Source organism: Microcaecilia unicolor, unplaced genomic scaffold, assembly GCF_901765095.1.
Source record: "Microcaecilia unicolor unplaced genomic scaffold, aMicUni1.1, whole genome shotgun sequence".
NCBI lineage: Eukaryota > Metazoa > Chordata > Amphibia > Gymnophiona > Siphonopidae > Microcaecilia > Microcaecilia unicolor.
This window is the reverse complement of record NW_021963144.1, coordinates 133,599-154,656: the sequence shown is the minus strand read 5'-3', so window position 1 is coordinate 154,656 and position 21,058 is coordinate 133,599. Positions and strand designations below refer to the sequence as shown.

At 40.6% G+C, this 21,058-nt stretch overlaps 1 long non-coding RNA gene across 1 annotated transcript in view; it reads right to left on the bottom strand.

The window, feature by feature from the left end:
* Positions 1-10,844: 10,844 nt before the first annotated feature.
* Positions 10,845-21,058, bottom strand: part of LOC115459003 — a 142,836-nt gene continuing 132,622 nt past the window's right edge. The window contains exon 4 of the long non-coding RNA XR_003940187.1: positions 10,845-10,904. This is a non-coding gene — a long non-coding RNA (uncharacterized LOC115459003). The remainder of the gene's footprint in view (positions 10,905-21,058) is intronic.

The window sequence follows — 21,058 nt, the reverse complement described above, 5'->3', positions numbered from 1 at the left end:
CAATTGACACCTGGCATATTAAAATCACCTAACAGTAGTCCTTCCCCTTTCCTAGCTATCTTATGGACATCTTCAATTAAGTCTCCCTCCAATTCTTCTGACTGTGAAAGTGATCTGTGTATTACACCAATGCAAATATATGTTCCTTTCCCTCTTACCAGTTTAAGCCACAGCACTTCTTCCTTACTCCCTATGTACTGCAGTTCTGTCACTTTAATATTATTCTTAACACATGCCACCCCTCCACCTTTTTTTCCTACCCTGTCCTTATTATAGCCAGGTATAACCAAGTCTCCATGACCACCACCAGATCAGGTATCCATACATACATTGCAAAAGTAAACAATAACTTCTACAGAGTACATCCAAACTTAATTTTTATTTTCTCATTTTCATCTTCTAAAATTCCAGACAGCAGATGTACAGATCAGCAGGACCCAAAGCAGCCCAAAACAAGTAAAGTCAGAAACAACACAGTTTATACCTAATTGTTCCACTACCCTCAGGATTCACCTTTGAGTTTAAAAAGCAAAACCATGTGCATGTAAGGACTGGATAAACAAATTAAACAAAGTTTAAAGCAAATATGCAATATTTGGCAGCAACAATGAAACAGTGATGGAATATTCACACAGCAAGCAGCCTGAGCCAACAGATTCATTTTTCATTGAACATAATTAACTTTGTATGAACTTGGCGGCTAATAGTGTGCTGAACTGGACAATGTTGGCACATTTAGACTGACTCTAGACTTCTGTGACTCTAGACTTCTGTATGAAGGTAGCTCTGCCCTCATTATTCAATATCTGTCTTTTAAATAGTAGTAATAAAAAATATCAAGTGTATTTTTATAATATACCATTGCAATCCACAAAACAAAAGCAGCAAGTTCCCACATTATCTTTTTCTTTTGATCTAGGCACAGGAAAAAAAAAGATTTTAAATGCTCGCAAGTTTCAACCTAATTCATGGTTGATCTGGGATATAAATGTCATAAATAAATAAGTAAATAAATAAATAGATGGAAACTCTAAATGTTGAGCACCTGATTCTCATAACATGTTGTCTGTTTTAGTGGACCTTTACCAGGAGAAAAAAATATCTGCACGAATATACCATGTGCTAGGGTGTCCCTATCTAAAAAGAAATAATTTATACTTGGGGATATTCCTCCAGAGCACTAGCTAATATTTTTAAGTTTTAAGATATATATTGAATAATTCTCCACCAGTTGCCCTTTAAGGCAACAAGATTCACGATTGCAATGAATAAAAGGAATTAAGTACATTTATTGGATTACATTAACCTGCATTACCAGTTTTAAGAACATATGTAAAGAACAGACCATATATTTAGCTTCAAAAGGAGTTTATTTACATAATTGCAGCGAGAAGTAAGAGTCTTGAACCAGCCCCTCCAAATAACACACTGATTACAATTTATAACAAATTACTACTCTACCTATGAAAAGGTATTCTGTTATTATACTTCCTCTGTGTGCATCCTTATGCTGACAAACTGGCATGTTTGAAAATATAAGTGAGATTAAATAAAAATGCTACCAACAATACAGAATGACAACATGGATGAAGCAGCTCATAGGTTTGTTGCTTTTTGAGTGTACTAGTATGACAGCTGCATAGGGAAGGGGAAACAGAAGCTAACCTAATTGGCTTTAACTTTTTGACATCATCCTGTCTCCTGTTTTCATTCAACCTCCTTAATGATAACCATGACACTGAAAGAATGTTTTCCTGATTGGAATGATGTCTTTGTATATTTTTATGCAAAAAAAAAAAGCAGAAACAAAATAATCAATTCTATACGAGTTAAGGGCTATTCTCATAGCTTGCTTATTAGATTGACCACTTGGGGGCCCTTTTACTAAGGCATGCTAACACATTTAGGGCTTTAATCTATAAAGGTTATGCTCTTAAATTTACACTGCTAAACTTATGAGCACAATTTATGCTCCTAAATTACGAGCATACTCTATGCTCCAAAATAGACTATGCTTGTAATTTAGGAGCATAAATTTAGGAGTGTAGCTTATGCTCATAACTTAGGAGCATAAATTTAGGAGCATAACCTAATAAGGCCCTTAATGTGTGCTAACGATTAGCGTGCGCTAAATGATAAGGCGCTCATAGGAATATAATGGGCACCTTATCATTTAGCACACGCTAATCATTAGCATGAACTAAATCTGTTAGCACACCTCAGTAAAAGGACCCCTTGATGTTCATGTCATTGTATATATTTGTATTTTACTTATTAATTTACTAGAGGAAAAGGCCCGCTTCTGTTAGAAATGAAACGGGCGCTAGCAAGGTAATCTGATTTTGCCATGAATGTTTTTAATGGAAGTGTTTTTAGATATTTCCTGTGATGCTAATGAATAATTTCCCGATTGTTTTATGACTAATCTGATGCATGACAATGAGATGTGTTTTTTGTGTTATAGTAAAAGGACCCCTTGATGTTCATGTCATTGTGTATATTTGTATTTTACTTATTAATTTATATGTGGATATGTGTTCAATGAGAAGTCATAAACATTATAATTTATTTTAGTTCATTATCAGGCTAATTTTTGATCTTTCGACATAAATCGGAACATGGACGTCCATCTCCCAGAGACGTCCAAATCGGTATAATTGAAACACGATTTTGGACATCTCCAACTGAAGTCCGTCGCAAGGATGTCCAAATTTCAAGGGGGCGTGTCGGAGGCGTAGCAAAGGTGGGACTTGGGCGTGCCTAACACTTGGACGTCCTTGACCCATAATCGAAAAAAGCAAGGACGTCCATGACGAACACTTGGATGTTTTCACCTGGACGTGTTTTTTTTTTTTTACAAATAAGGCACAAAAAGGTGCCTGAAATGACCAGATGACCACCAGAGGGAATCAGGGATGACCTCCCATTACTCCCCCAGTGGTTACTAACCCCCTCCCACCCTCAAAAAAACATCTTTAAAAATATTTCATAAGGGGGGGGGTCAACCTCAGATGTCATACTCAGGTCCATGACAGCGCATGAAGGTCCCTGGAGCAGTTTTAGTGGGTACTGCAGTGCACTTCAGACAGGCGGACCCAGGCCCATAGCCCCTCTACCTGTTACATTTGTGGAGGAAACAGCGAGCTCTCCAAAACCCACCACAAATCCACTGTACCCACACATAGGTGCCCCCCTTCACCTGTAAGGGCTATGGTAGTGGTGTACAGTTGTGGGTAGTGGGTTTTGGGGGCTCAGCACACAAGGTAAGGGAGCTATGTTCCTGGGAGCATTTTATGAAGTCCACTGTAATGCCCCCTAGGGTGCCCGGTTGGTGTCCTGGCATGTCAGGGGGGACCAGTGCACTGGAAATGCTGGGTCCTCCCACGTCCAAATGGCTTGCACTTGGACGTTTTTGACATGGCCATCTTTGGTTTCGAAAATCGCCGAAAATCAAAGACATCCATATCTAGGGATGTCCAAATTCAAGGACGTCCTTGGTATTTTCGAAACGAAAGATGGATGTCCATCTTTTTTCGAAAATACGGTTTTTTCGCCCCCCTCCCCAGATTTGGACGTTTTACAAAGACATCCAAATCCAAACATAGACGTTTCTTTCGAAAATGCCCCTCCAGGTCATTTTTTTTGTTTACAGTAGTTCTATATTTTGATATCATCCGAGTTACTTAAGGAAGTCACTACTATACGGCACCTCTAATTAACATTTCTAAATGTGAACACTTTAAAAAATTTTTAATATAAATTTATTAAAGTTTATGTTTTATTGTTTTTTTTTTTATAGACCCCTGACATGTCAGGGGCATTTAGCAGACACATGGGTCAGGGTCCTCCAATAAATTCTGCTTCCTCAGGTTTGAGGCTCTGCCTTCTTTTCATTCCCATCTGGGCCCACTACACTACCTCCTCTGCTGCTTGGTTTTTGTTGCTGTTTCCCTCTGGTTTATTTTACCCAGAGTACTTGCACAGGACTTTCCTCTACACATCTGCAAGTTCACTAAGGTCCTGCCCAAGGAGTATTCCTAACCACACTCTCTCCAAAGGACATCACGAAATGTGAACCCCCCATGAGATTCTGCAGTGTAGCTCCCTAAAAAGATTTACTTAATCCAAGACTATCTCTAGTTCAGGAAGCAAGTAAAAGCTTGGCTCTTCACCTAAGCCTTTAATGGAGGAAGTAACTAGAGTGACACTGGCTGTACATACTGTAGCAAGACATGTTTATCCATTTCTACCCTCAGATTATACTCATGCACCTTTCTGAATTTGGGCCCCCTTCTACTAAACCGCGCTAGCGATTCCTGGCACAGCAATGCTGATCACTTTGAATAGGCTTTCTTTAAATTACTCTCCATATTTTCTAACTCCTGTTACTCTAGCTTGTCTGTCTACATGTTCCATCTTGTCTTACACCCTATGCTGTCTATTAAAATGTTTGATTGTTTATGGTGCTGATGTGACATACTGTGCCATACCTTGTGATTTTGGAGCTAGTGTCTAATCTGCTGTTGCCCTAAATATTCCTCAGGGTAGGGGCACAAGACAGACCCTGCTTTTTCTGCATTTACCTAGTTACTGTGATTATCCTCTAATTGTACCAATTGTCATCTGATGAATAGCAGCTCTACCAGATTCTGTGACTCCTGATTTATTACCTGCCACTAATAAAGAGCTAAGTATATATGTCTGTCCTTGGGGTGTCTGACGTGGGTTTGTTTGCTTCTTGCATAAAAGTCAAACCCCATTTCCCCCCTATTGGCACATAGAGATCTCTAAGTACTCAGTTCCCTTCTTCCCCCCCCCCCCCTTCCACTAGTGAAGGCTCTCTCCTTTTGGATGGCAAAATCATTATGGTTACCATGGGCATCGCTGGCTAGATGATGGAAGGCAATGGGCACCAGCTGTAGCCCATGGGAAGAAGACTGAGCAAGAGTATCTGTGCTACCTGTTTTGTTGACCTGTACAAACAATTATTGTGCTGTGCTACCTGTGTTTGTTTTCTGGAATATGTCTCTTTCTGCTCATTCTAAAGCCCATTTCCTCTGCCCTTTTTTTGTTTTCTCTCGGATGGCCTCATTTTTATTTGACTCTCTTTCCATTTTCTCCTTTTCTCTCTTCTATTCTTTTTCTGCCTGCTCTCCTTTCCCCATTCCTCCTGTTTTCTACTTTTATGTTCTCCTTTCCTCTTCCCCATCTTCCTATTTTATTTTCTGAGATTACAGCTCCATTTCTTGATCCTTTTTCCCTCTCCATCTACCCCCAGTTTTTTTCTATTACCAATGCTCTTCCACAGCCCTTTTTCCTACTTCTTTCTACCCAGGTTCTCCTTCCATAAGTCCCAAGACCTTTTCTAATGCCTGCACCCTCCCCTCACTCCCACGTACAACCTGGGTCTTCTTTTCTGTTCTGTTATACCCTGTGTTCTCTGTCCTCTCTTCTCAGTTTACACTTTCTCCCAGAAAACTCCCTCTGTCCCAGAAAGCTCCCACACATCCTCTTTCCCTATAGTTTAGTTGTTCCCAAATCCAAAAACAATTGAAAGCCCCCCCCACCCACCTAAAATAAATAATTCTGTCCCAACCTCCACTCCCATCAGTGTTTTCTGAGCTCCACTTCCCCAGATGAGAAGCTGCATTTGTGCCATCACATACTGATTTGCTAGACTGGGGTAGGAGTGGGGCATAAGAAAGAGAGGGCCTGCATCTCTGCTGTCACATGCTCCTCTTTCAACACTGACCTAGAACAGCAATGGTGAGAGAACAACTCTGTAAGCAACAAGAGGCAGTAGACAAAGGCATGGATGCAATCAGTGGTGTTGCTACATACTTCTGCTTCCTCTCCTCTCTTCTCCTGTGGCTGCAAGGTACCAAAGAATAAAGCTTGACTGCAGAACCAGCACACCAGCTACCACAACCACATATATAATGACTGGTTGCATGTAGTGATGCATACAGTGGATGTTATGCCACTGCCATATAGCGTGACATTACGGTGTTCAGTTACCACTTTAGGAGTCAGCAGTAAAACCAGACTGTTTGGTCCAGAAGTAGGCAGTTGATCACCCTAGTGTCATGTTATAAAATTAAGCCGAAAGTGTACAGTTTAGAAGTTTGGCAGCAAACCATCCTCACTGATGTTTTTTCTCCAAGAGCTAGGCGTTCACAGAGAAAAATAAAGGGTTGAACAAAGAAAAAGAAAAGGATCTCCAAACCTTTGGGAAGGGATGACACTCTGAACAATTGAAATTAGTGAGAGGACTGGGGAGGCTTGCCCCCTCTTGGTGAGTTTTGAGCAGAGGAATAGAAACATAGAAAAAAACACGCTGGCAGATAAAGGCCAAATGGCCCATCCGGTCTGCCCATCTTCTGAAACCCTCCCTATTTCTTCCTTTTCCTAAGCGATCCTATGCCTTCTTAAATTCTGACACAGTCCTCGACTCCACAACCTCCACCGGGAGGCCATTTCACGCTTCCACCACCCTTTCTGTGAAATAACACTTTCTTAGATTACTCCTAAGCCTATTCCCTCTTAACTTCATCATATGCCCCCTTGTCCAGAGTTTTCCTACAGTTAAAAAGGCTCACTTCTTGTACATTAATGCCCTTGAGATATTTAAACATCTCTATCATCTCCTCTCTCCCTCCTCTCTTCCAGCTGTTGGACAGTTCACTCAGACTACAAGTAATAATATTCCTTTATCTCTTCAAAGCTGACAACCCTGCTCCCTGCCTCCCTCCTTTCTCCTTTACAACATCTGCCCTGCCTCCCTCCTTCTCCTTTCTAACATCTGCCCTGCCTCCCTCCTAGTTCTAGAGAAGAGAAACATAAGGAGCAGGAGAGAAGCATAAAGCTAATCATATGTGATAGGCAGGGGTCCCCAGAGCCCAGCAGAGAGGCAGTACCACCAAGTAGGCTGACCCAGGACTGTCTTCAGCCTCAGTTCCTAGGGATGGGGAAAATCGTTCCCCAGAGGGGCGGGATTTGAAGCTGGTCTCTAAAAAATGAGATCACTAGTTCCCTAAGGTAGGGAATTAAAAGAAGTCTTAAGGGCTAGGGTGTGAGAATCCACAGTGGGAAATAGGAGATGGATCCAAGAGGTAAGGAATTCAAGAAAGCACGCTTTTGATATCTTTGCCCACTTGTTCCTGGATATGGATTCATTACTCTTATTCATTCACTCTCTAATTAGATCAAGACTTGATTATTACAATTTTTTATTGCAGGGTTTACCTCAAAATCTGATCAGGAAATTACAAATTAGTTCCAAAATTTGTGAAGCGTGAAAAGCTATTTTCTGGGTAAATTAAAATTTTTATTTTCAATAATTCTAGTCAACATAAGAACATTTTCTTTCACTGAATATCATACACATTACTAATAAATGTTTTTTTTCGTGCAAATTTCACACATCCTATGGCTATCTATAAAGGCAATCTGCTTCCGGTATAAACTAATTTCTGGAACTAAGCACTTCTATTACTACAGAACACTTCTGTAAAACTATTACATGGAGCTAAAAAATTTGCTCATGTTACTCCACTATCTATAGGACACTGGCTCCCATATCATTTGAATTTCTTTGAAGATCCTTATTGGCACATAAGACCTTATTATATTGGTTTTCCATCTTTCCTCTTCAGCTCACTCATCCTTTACACTCCTGTCCATTGCCTTCATTCATCACAAGATCATCTGGTTCCTTCCCATTTACACATGCAGCTAGACTCCACAAGGCTTTCATGTTTCAAAGGTTGCTGTGCCCACTCTCTGGAATGCTCTTCCTAAGCATCTTCGATTAGAAACACCTTTATAAAATTTAAAAATACCTTAAAAACCCATGATACAGGCTTTCTATCCATTGAGCATTAAAGGCTTATTTGTAACCTCTAGTGCAATCCTTCTATAGGAACGTCCTCACATCATCACAGGCTCGTGTTCTGAACATCTCACCCTCCTGAGTCTCAAGGTATAACTCCTCCTTCCTTCCTTCCTTCCTTCTATCTTATTTATTATATTTACATGATTGTATTATAGACCTCCTTGTATGTTTACCCACTTTTCTTCACTGTTCGTTTTATTTATTGTAAACAGCTTACATGTTTATTTGTGGTATATCAAATAAAGGTGAAATGTATGAGAAGCACAGAGGATCTCCAGGGGAGAGGAAAGGATAGTAGATACTAGCAGTTGGTATAGATGGTTAGACTGCATAGGCCATATGGTTTTTATCTGCTGTCGTTTTCTCTGTTTCCATGTTTTTATGTTTATCTTTGTCAGGTGGAAAGGGAGGAGGTGATCAGAGACACATTAAAGCAATATGTCTTGCTGGATTTGGACTCCCTTTGCTAACTACCCTTGCACTTTGGGCTAGCTAGTGTGCAGGGTTTTAAAATGCAGATCATGCATCTGTTTAAAGGCCCACAGTGCCTTCGGAACAGATCTTATGTGAACTCAGCATCTCATTAGCTTTTTGACCAGGCAGCTCATGACAATTCTAGCAAGCATACCAAGAAAGGAAGAGGCATAGCCTAGTATCTAGCAGAGAGGTTTGCAAACTACAGCCTGTAGATGACTTTCCTCAGTCCCTCAGCAGACCTATCTGTCCTAGCCTGTGCCAGTTCCTGTTTTGCACTCCTTCTTGAAGCCATTCACTAGCTGTCATTTTCCTAATCCACAAACAGCTCATCTACTTTTTATTTTAACTACTACAGGTTTGACTTCTGGGTTTGCCACCATGCTACACCAAGATAAAAGCCCTAATCTGATCCTTAGGAAAATGAAAAAAAAAAAAAAAAAGTTTGTCCATTCTGAGGTTAAAGCAATGGGCTAAGAACCAGAAAAGACAGGGTTTGTACCCTACTTCTCTTGTGGACAAATCCTTATGACCTTGGGCAAATCACTAGCTCCCACTGGTTCAGGTACCCACTTAAGACTGTAAATTCCTTGGGGAAGGTATGTATGTTACCTGAATAGTTAGTACTTAATTTTCAGCATGATACAATAGTAATATCATTAATATTTATTTGTGGTGGCCTTAAGGGCTCCTTTTACCAAAGCTGCGGCAAAACGGGCCTGGTGCTGGCATCAGTGCGTGTTTTACAAGTGCACCAACACCCCCTTTTACCACAGCAGGCAAAGCACTTGCCGCAAGGCCATTTCAGGGGGGCCCTTACCGCCACCCACTGAGATGGCGATAAGGGCTCCCCCGCAGGGTACACTCTGGCGCTACAAAAATAAATACATTTTGTAGCGCCAGAAATGAAAGTGTGCCAGGGGTGAGAAGTACCACCGGGCTGCTGTAGTAGCCCGGCAGTACTTCCCGTTTAGCGAACAGTAAGCCCACGTGGGCTTACCGTCGCTTAGTAAAAGGAGCCCTTAGTGATTCAGCCCCTGTACCTCCATGTATTCTTATTCTGAAAAGGTTTAACGACTAAAGTTTACTTAGGTTTCCTTGGACTTCAAACCTCTTCTCACACCATTCCTATCTCAGTCTTCCACTTTCTTTGGTGCCTGTCAGCTCCTGTCAGAGCTATAGCAAACATACTCGGGGAGGTCTTTGCAACTGCTAGGGGTCAAGGAGCAGAAAGCTACTAGGCAGGTTTCTGATAAAGTTATTAGTCACAGGCTTTAAAGACACAATACAGAAAAAGCTAATACATTTTTTAAAAGGTAAAAGGCAAAATATTAGACCAGGAATTGTCAGTTCACAAAAGCTAATATTAAAAAAAAGATTTTTGTCAAAATATATGGCCTCTTATCAAACTGTGCTAGCGGTCCCTGGTCGTCGGCACTGCCGCAAGGGAACCACTAGCATGGCTTGGTAAAAGAGGCCCATAGAAAGGACATCTGATACGCTAACTTCAGATCCCCATTTTACTCCCTCAGAATCTGTACAACTTAAGTTTAGATTAAAGGAAGTGATATATTATTTACAATAAAAAATATGTATAAGAACCATATGTACTTAATATGAACTCTATATATATTACTGCAAAAAAGAGTTTAACCACTCTTATTTTTTCTCTCACTGGTGTTCAAATTAAGAATCCCATTTCATATTAGTTTGTATGAGACGCTCTTGTTCCCTTTTTTTTCTTTATTAGTTTTTACAATAAAAAGACAACAGTTCCATTATCTGGCTACTCAATCATGCTACATTTACTACGACTATAACTACTACTTATCATTTCTATAGCACTACTAGACATACAGCACTGTACCCATTATGGGCCCTTTTTACCAAGCTGTGGTAAAAGGGGCCTTGCCATAGCTGCAGTGGGTAAAAAGTCCGAAAAAGGAAATGGCCATGCGGTAAACACTTACAGTGTGGCCATTTCCAAGGAACCCTTACCACCACCTACTGAGGTGGTAAGAGCTCCGCACTAACCCAGTGGATCACTACTAGTGCTGGATTGCCATGCGGCAACCCTTTAGTAAAATGGCCCCTATATGTAGGTACTTTCTCTATCCCTAGTGGGCTCACAATCTTAAGTTGTTGGTTTTTTTTTTTTTGTACCTGGTGCAATGGAGGGTTAAGTCACTTGCCTAGGATCACAAGCAGATGCAGTGGGAGTTGAATCCAGTTCCCCAGGATCTCAGTCCACTGCACTAACCATTAGGCTACTCCCCACTCATTTTACAAGTAAAGCCAAAAATAATGCCAAACAGAGATATTCCAATATAACTTGCAGAATTTTAAAATTACCATTACTACACCATTCCACTTTATGCACAATATTTAAAAACATGCAATGCTGTAAAAATTTAGATTAAATTACTTACAATGATGACGGGTGAAAAATTAGACAATGATAAACCTTGCAGATCTTCTAAACTTGGAGACATCATAGTAGAGCTGAGAGCTTTTGCAGAAGATGAAACTGGATTGACTGTAAGAAAAAGGTTAAGGTTACTAATGGCATATAAAAAGCAAAATTCATGAAATATAGAAATACTACATTAATTTTGCAACATACCTAATACTTTCAATAATAGTACATTTTTAGATAATTAAGAGATTAATATGTTTTTCAATTATCTGACATTAGTGATATACCTGAATTTACAATCTGTAATGCTACTACCATGTATGTATTCTTCGGTTGTAATTTAGTATTGACACCAAAAATGTGAAAGCTCTCTTCCGGTACGCAAACTGATTCACACTTCAAAGAGGCCCTTTTACTAAGCTGCAGTAGTAATTACTAATGTGTGCTTGCTGTAGCTTAAAAAGCACTACTGCAGTGCATGCTCAGGCATCCCGCGGTAGTTCTTACATGTGCACGTGCTACCCACGCACTAAAAAAATGTTGGGGGGCGGGGGTTAGCACTGGGGGGCAATATGGGGGAGGAAAGTAGGCATGTTCTGCACTAATTGGTTAGCGCAGCTACAATGCCATGTGCTAACCAATTAGATCCTGGTTAGTGCATGAGCCCTTACCACCTAGAAAATAGGTGTTGGTATGTGCTCACACACTAATGGCCATGAACTAATGGGAAAATTAGCATGTGGCCATCATTAGCACAATAGAAAATTTACCATTTGCAGTGCTAAAGGTAGCCTTAGCACATGGTAAAGTGTAGTTCAAAGGATTACTGCAGTTAAAGTGCATCAGCAGTGGAAGAAAATCTATCGATTTTGTTTTATATTTATAGCCCACCTAAAACCTAGGTGAGTTACATTTAAAAAAACATACATATTAACATACTTAACATTACAGTTTCCTAACCCAAAAAAAGTGATTTATAAAAGTATATTTAATGGTATGGTTTCCTATCAGTCTCCTCATTGGTGAAATTTGCTTCCTTTAACTATTCAGCAGATTCTCAACTATTTTTCATTTAGAAAGGTACTTAAAACTCATCTTTTTTTAGTCCATTCATAAATTGCTGTGATGTTTTATTTATTTTGTTCTGGTTAGTAATTTTTAAAATTGATATGTTTTTGTATTTTCCTGGGATTTGCCCAGGTCCTTGATGTCTGTAAACTGCATAGAACTCAAATGGGACTTGCAGGGTAGAAGTATATATTGTATTGCATTGTACAGTACACAGTTTTGCACAATAAACTGCTGCTGTATCCCACTACACAAAATCATCTCCTCAAAAGCATCAGCGTAGTATAGATTGGTACTCGTATTTACAGGTGAAGGTCTACGCCACTAGAGTAATAAGGACAGGATGTAAGCGGGGAATATTCCAGAGAAGTTCTTTTTGCCCCCAGGGTATCAACAGGTGACAGTATCAAGGCTATATGAGGCACTCACAAAGGCGACGCCCCCTAAAAATTTGATAGGGTAGCGCAAAAATGGACTCAGGAAATGGGAATGGTAAGCAGAGAAGACGATATCTTAGAATATATCAAAGAAATTAAAGATCATGTCTCGAGTGCTAGACATCGAGAAACCCAATATAGAGTAATTATGAGAGCTTATTTTTCGCCCAAGCAGGCGTTTTATGCGGGGAGGATTACGAGGTGTAAATGTCCCAAATGTGAAAGTACAGAACCATCCTTAATACACATGCTTTGGGAATGTATACATGTGGGGCGGTTCTGGAGTACTATACAGAATTACTGTGAACGCCTGATGCACAAAAGACTTCTTCTGACGCCTCAAGTATGTTTATTGGGCTTTAGAGGAAGTAGGACCACTTTTAGGCGCTATGAACGACAATTTCTTTATAAAGCCTGCATAATAGGGAAGCAGTGTATAATGCAGTACTGGATACAGGAAGAAACCTCATCATTTTGGCACTGGCGAAACAGTTTACATAGGTTGGTCTTATGGGAGGCTAAAGATGTTAGGGGATCTTTAAAGCGGGGAAAAGAATTTTGGGCAATTTGGGAACCCTATGTTCAATCCCTCAACCACTGGACTCGCAGCCTAGTGATGAACTCCATGCAAATATAAGATGGGTATTGTAAGTACAAGAAGAGTGGGAATGGAGGGGGGGATTGATAATCAGGGAGGGGGGGGAAGGGGGATAGGGGAGGGAAGAGAGGATATATAACTCACAATAGCTACAAGGTGGCACAGTAGCTAACTGCAGATGTTATAAAGGTATGTTGGGACGTTTAGGGCTAACAGCCTATTGCTAGTTCAAGTTGGACGCACTTGTTCCTATGGACTGTTCTGCATTGGTGCAGCAAAGTTAGTAGTTTATAGAGGCGATGATAATCAACGAGGGGCTATAAGAGACAAGGCTCCTCGGGAGGTCAGTGGCCTCTGGCCTCATGAGTTCAATTGTTTGGATGGGACTGTTCTTTATGTGTTGGGGGGGGGGAACTTGATGTTTAGCACCTAATTAAAAAAGGGGGAGGGAGGGGGGATGGGAAGGAGGGGAAAGAGGGGGTGCATCAAAAATGGCGGGGTAAAACTGGATGGCAGGAATGATAGCGAACTTAGTGAATGTTGTATTGGGTATTTTGCCCTATTGTTTGTACAGGTGAAGAAAGAGAGATATGTATCAGATCTGTCACCAATAAATATATTGAAACATAAAAGCATCAAACAGATCCCGCTGTACATACTCATTCAATCAAACAACATGAATAAACAAATGTGTTTAAAAAAATGTCTTAAACTAATGTATCCCATTACTCAACCATAAAGGCACAGCTAGTTTATTCCACATCACTGCCACAGAGCTAACAGTAGCTGTAGTCTCAGCATACTGAGTCTGTGCCATCTTATCAACAGATAGCCGCATATCAGTCTCAGATCTCAAACAATGGTGAGGCAGGTACAAGGGTAATAGGAGTCCACAAAGTGGCCACACAAGTGGGTGGCATCATAGCATGTTGCTCTGATGAAACAGGTCAAGCTCAGAAAGTATACAAAAGTTCTAAGTATGCATGGTACTTCCTGCACACAGCAGTGTCTTTAGCTCCTCAATTAGTTCCACAGCTCAAGAATACAAATTTTAAGATGGAATGCATTTTGAACTCCCAAGCTCAGGGCTAGTCATCTCTATATGTATTGTCCAGTTTCAGAAGCAGCCACACATAAAACCAATGCTAGAGCTGCAATATTGGCAGCACAACTTGTCCAAAAGCATGGTTTCCTTACTGTGGTCTGGTCCAAGATATGAAGCAAAAATCAGATCTCTCTTTTACAATAGCATTCAGCAAAGAAGCCTTCAGGACAGCCACTGTAGGTTCAGTGACTCAGATATGAGATTTTATTTTCGTGCAGTGGTTCCCAAACCTGGTCCTGGAAGCACCCCAGTCAGTCAGGTTTCCAGGATATCCACAATGAATATTCATACTATAACTCAAGCAACTGCGTTTCCAATTTTACATCAATTTATTCTTCTTAAAAATTCCGCTTTATGGTTTTTACATATCAAACAGTGTGCTTATATCTACATTCACTCAGTCTCAAACCACATACATACACCTCACATCAAACCTCATTAAATCTGCTTCAAACCAAAGGTGATCACATGATACTAGGCTATCACTTCCCGTAAACAGGTTGACAACTTATAATTGGTTCTTTACAAATATGCTAAGGTACTTAGCAAAACAGTTGCATTATCACTTTTTCTTTTCAAAATTGCAATTACACATAACATAAATGTCACATCGCTTTTAAGAAGCCTCAGTTCATAATAATTGTATTTTTCCATCCAATCAAATGACTCTTCTTCAAGCTTCACAGTTGGTATCAAGTAATTAGATCGTACAGTTCCGTCATCATTCTCAGTTACTAGTGTCACGGTTCTTCCTTGGGTAATCTCTTATGGCTCACTACTCCACCTTCCGTAATGGCCAAAATTTAACATTCAGCACCAGATGTAATCTTAATCATTAAACCCAACACTTGCACTGCATTTCGCCAACTGGCATCTTCAGGGGTTTTTTTTATTTATAGCCGGCTGCTTACACAGGATCGACCCCGCTCAAGGGACCTGGAAAAATGGCGCCACAATTTTACCTGGTAAGATTCCAAAACAGTACAATACATTTTATGCTGCTTATCCTAGAAATAAGCTGTGAATTTTCCCCAAGTCTATCTTAATAATGGCTTATGGACTTTTACTTTAGGAAGATAGCCAAACCTTTTTTAAACCCGATAAGCTAACTGCTTTTACCATATTCTCTGGCAATGAATTCCTGAGTTTAATTACACATTGAGTGAAGAAATATTGTTTACATTTACTACTTTGTAGTTTCATTGCGTGCCTCCTATCCTAGTTATTTTTGGAAAAAGTAACAAGCAATTCATGTCTACCCATTCCACTCCCACCTCATTATTTATATACCTCTATCATATCTCCCCTTCAGCTGTCTTTCTCAAGCTGAAGAGCCCTAGCTGCTTCAGTCTTTCCCTCATAGGGTGTCCCATTCCCTATATCCCTGTACTTTCTCTAATTTCACTATATCTTTTTTTGAGATGCAGTGACCAGAATTGCACACAATTGCGGTCGCACCATGGCGTTATACAAAGGTATTATAACATTCTTGTTTTTGTGTTCCAATCCTTTCCTAATAATACCTAACCTTTTATTTGCATTCTTGGCCGCTGCTGCACACTGAGCAGATGATTTCAATGTACGCCAATGATACACCTAGATTGCTTCCTAGTCGGTGACTTCTAATATGGGACCTTGCATCACGCAGCTATAGTTCGGGTTCCTCCTTTGCCACATGCATCACTTTGCACTTGCTCACATTAACACATCATCTACAATTTGAATGCCCAATCCCGTAAGGTCTTCTTGTACATAAGTAATGCCACACTGGGAAAGACCAAGGGTCCATCGAGCCCAGCATCCTGTCCACGACAGCGGCCAATCCAGGCCAAGGGCACCTGGCAAGCTTCCAAACGTACAAACATTCTATACATGTTATTCCTGGAATTGTGGATTTTCCCAAGTCCATTTAGTAGTGGTTTATGGACTTGTCCTTTAGGAAACCATCTAACCCCTTTTTAAACTCTTCCAAGCTAACCGCCTTCACCATGTTCTCCAGCAACGAATTCCAGAGTTTAATTATGCGGTTGGGTGAAGAAACAATTTCTCCGATTTGTTTTAAATTTACTACACTGTAGTTTCATTGCATGCTCCCTAGCCCTAGTGTTTTTGGAAAGCATGAACAGACGCTTCACATCCACCTGTTCCACTCCACTCATTATTTTATATACCTCTATCATGTCTCCCCTCAGCCGTCTCTTCTCCAAGCTGAAAAGCCCTAGCCTCCTTAGTCTTTCTTCATAGGGAAGTCGTCCCATCCCCGCTATCATTTTAGTCGCCCTTCGCTGCACCTTTTCCAATTCTACTATATCTTTCTTGAGATGCGGCGACCAGAATTGAACACAATATTCAAGGTGCGGTCGCACCGAGGAGCGATACAATGGCATTATAACATCCTCACACCTGTTTTCCATACCTTTCCTAATAATACCCAACATTCTATACGCTTTCTTAGCCACAGCAGCACACTGAGCAGAAGGTTTCAGTGTATTATCGATGACAACACCCAGATCCCTTTCTTGGTCCGTAACTCCTAACGTGGAACCTTGCATGACGCAGCTATAATTCGGGTTTCTTTTTCCCACATGCATCACCTTCCACTTGCTCACATTAAACGTCATCTGCCATTTAGCCGCCACAGTCTCCCAGTCTCGTAAGGTCCTTCTGTAATTTTTCACAATTTATTTTATTTTTTATTTTTGTTACATTTGTACCCCACGCTTTCCCACTCATGGCAGGCTCAATGCAGCTTACATATTATATACAGGTACTTATTTGTACCTGGGGCAATGGAGGGTTAAGTGACTTGCCCAGAGTCACAAGGAGCTGCCTGTGCCTGAAGTGAGAATCGAACTCAGTTCCTCAGTTCCCAAGGACCAAAGTTGCACCACCCTAACCACTAGGCCACTTCTCCACTCCACAATCCTCTCGCAAGTTAAAGACTTTGAATAACTTTGTGTCATCAGCAAATTTAATTACCTTGCTAGTTACTCCCATCTCTAAATCATTTATAAATATATTAAAAAGCAGCGGTCCTAGCACAGACCCCTGAGGAACCCCACTAACTACCCTTCTCCATTGTGAATACTGCCCATTTAACCCCACTCTCTGTTTCCTATCCTTCAACAGTTTTTAATCCACAATAGGACATTCCTCCTATCCCATGACCCTCCCAATTTTCCTCTGTAGCCTTTCATGAGATACCTTGTCAAACGCCTTTTGAAAATCCAGATACATGATATCAACCGGCTCTCCTTTGTCCACGTTTGTTTACTCCTTCAAAGATTGAAGTAAATTGGTCAGGCAAGATTTCCCCACACAAAAGCCGTGCTGACTTGGTCTCAGTAATCCATGTCCTCGGATGTGCTCTGTAATTTTGTTTTGATAATAGCCTCTACCATTTCCCCTGGACTGAAGTCAGGACTCACCGGTCTATAATTTCCCGGATCTCCTCTGGAACTTTTTTAAAATCGGTGTTACATTGGCCACCCTCCAATTTAATTACTTCACTAGTTGTTCTCATATCTCGATCATTTATATATATGTGTTAAAAAGCAGCAGAACAGACCCCCTGCGGAACTCCACTATCACCTTTCTCCATTGAGAACACTAACCATTTAATCCTAGTTTCTGTTTTCTATCTATCTTTTAACTAGTTTTTAATCCAAAATAGAACACTACCTCCTATCCCATGACTTTTCAATTTCCTCTAGAATCTTTCATGAGGTACTTTGTCAAATGCCTTTTGAAAATCCAAATACACAATATTGTTGTTCACCTTTATCCACACGTTTGTTCACCCCTTCAAAGAAATGTAATAGATTAGTGAGGCAAGATTTCCCTTCACTAAATCCATGCTTGGCTTTATCTCATTAATCCAGATTATGTATATGCTCTGTAAATTGTTCTTTATAATAGTCTCTACCATTTTGCCCGGCACCAACGTCAGGATCACCGGTCTGTAATTTCCCGGATCACCTCTGGAATCCTTAAAAATATATATATCGTCATTACATTGGCCATCCTTCAATCTACTGGTACCATGCTTGATTTTAAAGATAATTACATATTACTAACAATAGTTCTGCAAGTTCATTTTTCAATTCTATCAATAATCTGGGATGTATATCATCCAGTCCAGGCAATTTTACACTCTTCAATTTGTCAAATTGTGCCATGACATCTTCCAGATTTACAGAGATTTGATTCAGTTTCTCTGACTCGTCAACACTGAATACCATTTCTGGTACTGGTATCTCTCCCGCATCTTCCTCGGTGAAGACTGAAGAATTCATTTCATCTCTCCGCTATGGTCTTGTCTTCCCTGAGTGTCCTTTTACCCCTCGGTCATCTAGCAGTTCAACTGATTCTTTTGCCGGCTTCTTGCTTTTAATATACCTAAACAAGTTTTACCATGTGTTTTGCCTCATGCAATTTTCTTTTCAAAGTCTCTCTTTGCCTTCCTTATCAGCATTTTTGCATTTGACTTGTCATTCCTTGTGCTGTTTCCTATTACTTTCAGTCAGATCCTTTTCTTTTAGCTCTAATGGCTTCCATCACCTAACCTTTTAACCATGCTAGCTGTCATTTGGTCTTCCTTCCTCCTTTTTTAATATATGGAATAACTTGGCCTGGGTTTCCAGGATGGTATTTTTGAACAGCATCCACACCGGATGTAAATCTTTGACCTTTGCAGATGTTCCTCTAAGTTTTTTTTCCCAATGTTCTTCTCATTTTATCATAGCCTCCATTTTGAAAATTAAATGCTAATGTATTGGATTTCCTGTATGTACTTACTCCAGAGCTTATATCAAATCTGATCATATGATCACTATTATCACCATTGCCTCCTGCACCAGATCATGAACTCCACTAAGGACTAGGTCTGGAATTGTTCCTTCTCCTGTTGGCTCCTGACCAGCTGCTCCATAAATTTCATCAAGGAATTTTACTTCTCTAGCATGCCCTAATGTTACATTTATCTAGTCAATATCAAGGTAATTGAAATCACCCATTATTATTGTGTTGTCCAGTTTGTTAGCCTCCCTGATTTCTGATAACATTTCTACATCTATCTGTTTATCCTGGGCAGTTAGACAGTAGTGCACTCCTATCACTATCCTTTTCCCCTTTATACATAGAATTTCAATCCATATGGATGCAAAAGTTTTAGTCTATTCGATTCAAGGCCCTCCTTAACATATAATGCCCCCCTCCACCAATTCCGATCTACCCTATCCCTGGGATATAATTTGTATCCTGGTATGATGGTGTCCCACTGTTACCCTCCTTCCATCAGGTCTCAGAGATGCCTATTATAATCTATTTTATCATTCAGTGCAATATATTCTAACCCTCCCATCTCATTTCTTAGGCTTCTGGCATTTGCAGTTGCAAGATGTAGGAGCAAAATAAGGTATATGGGATTATAGCACACGGCACTATCCAGAATTAACAACCTGATCTTAAAAATGCAGACTCAGACTTATTTCATCTTTTCATTGCCAAAGCCTGTTGTTTAATGAGCCTCTGTCTTGCATACAGAGAAAAGAATGCTGACAAGGGTAGTCAATGTACCAGAATAACAATGTTGTCATCAGCATCGACATCATGGCTAAACCAGCCAAGGACTCTTGGAATCTTTCATTGAACTGGAGAGATGATGCGGATGGCAAAATTGCACACTGTTTATGAAACCCCAGCTCCTTATTAAGGTTACCCCTTCAATGTGGTGCTAGTGAGACAATCTTGTGGCCCTTGACAACACAAAAGCAGAGGATAAACAAAGTTATGTCTGCATCTCCCACAAGGCCAGAATGCACGTCATTAGCCAGCTGCAGTTCATGATTTCTGTATAAAAGAGGGCTCATATCTGATACAAAAGGCTGGTGTGTTGACATTCCATCTGAAGAGCAGCCCTGCTGTCTGACTGACCATCTGAGGAACACTCTGCCACCTGCTGGACGTCGGCATCAGGTTGTATATTTGTTATGTACTCTTACGTAATTCTGTGGGTTTAGATTAGTTGACAGAATTAAAAGTCCGTCTAGTGTAATGTGTGAACTGCTCCTTTGATAAGGCTCCTGGGTTTTTATTCTTGCCTTCTATGCCCATTATACTCCAGAATTCTGTACGACTGCGGAGCACAGAATTTGCGCAGAATTCCCCAGTCGTGCAGAATTTAACAATTCCATGCAGAATCCTGACTCTCTGCCCACTGCTGCTGCCTGGTCTATCTGTGCACTACCTGGTGGTCTACTGGCCCCTTCGGCCTCTCTTGATGGTGCTGTGCTTTTTCAAAATGGCTGCTGCGACTTCAAGCAGTAATCTCAACTACCGTTTCAAGTCTTGGTGATCATTTTGAAAAAGCAAGGCACCAGCGGGGCAGGAAAAAGTGGGGTTCTTTCCTATCCCTGAAGAGGTAATCCCGCTGCAGCTCCTACTCCTCCTACCTCAGGTGAGGCCAGGAGTGTCTGGAGGGAGGGAGCAGCTAAAAAAAGGGGGGGCATGTTGTGGGTGGTTGTCAAAAATAAAAAAAAGAGATCCTGTGGCTGGAAGGGAGGGGGCTGCAAAAAAAAGGGGGAGTGGTGGGTGAGAGGGAGGGGGATGGAAAAAAAAGGGGGATGCTGTGGGTGGGAGGGAGGGGACTGCAAAAAAATTGAAATTGTGTGTGCAGAATTTTGGTGTGGGTTTTTTTGCAGAATTTTCATTTTTTTGGCACTGAATTCCAGCAAACGTAACATTATCTTTGCTGTTATTGCAAATACATAAGCTATTTTTATAATACTTGTTTGTGGAGTTACTTCTGTCATTATTTGGATGTTGTGAGCTCAGATTTAGAGATAAGAAGAAACATTTGCTTCTGATACTACATTGTCTAATGCTGAATGTGGCAAAAGTTCTGTTCTTTTAGTAATCTATACTGTCAGGTTCCCCAATAACACCTCAAAAGGTTGTTATCTGTGTGTGCCCCACAAAGATGTTAACCAATTTGCTAGAGTTTATTTAGTGATGGAAATACCAATTCTGTTGGGGGGAGGGTCAACGGATGTAGCCTAATGGTTAG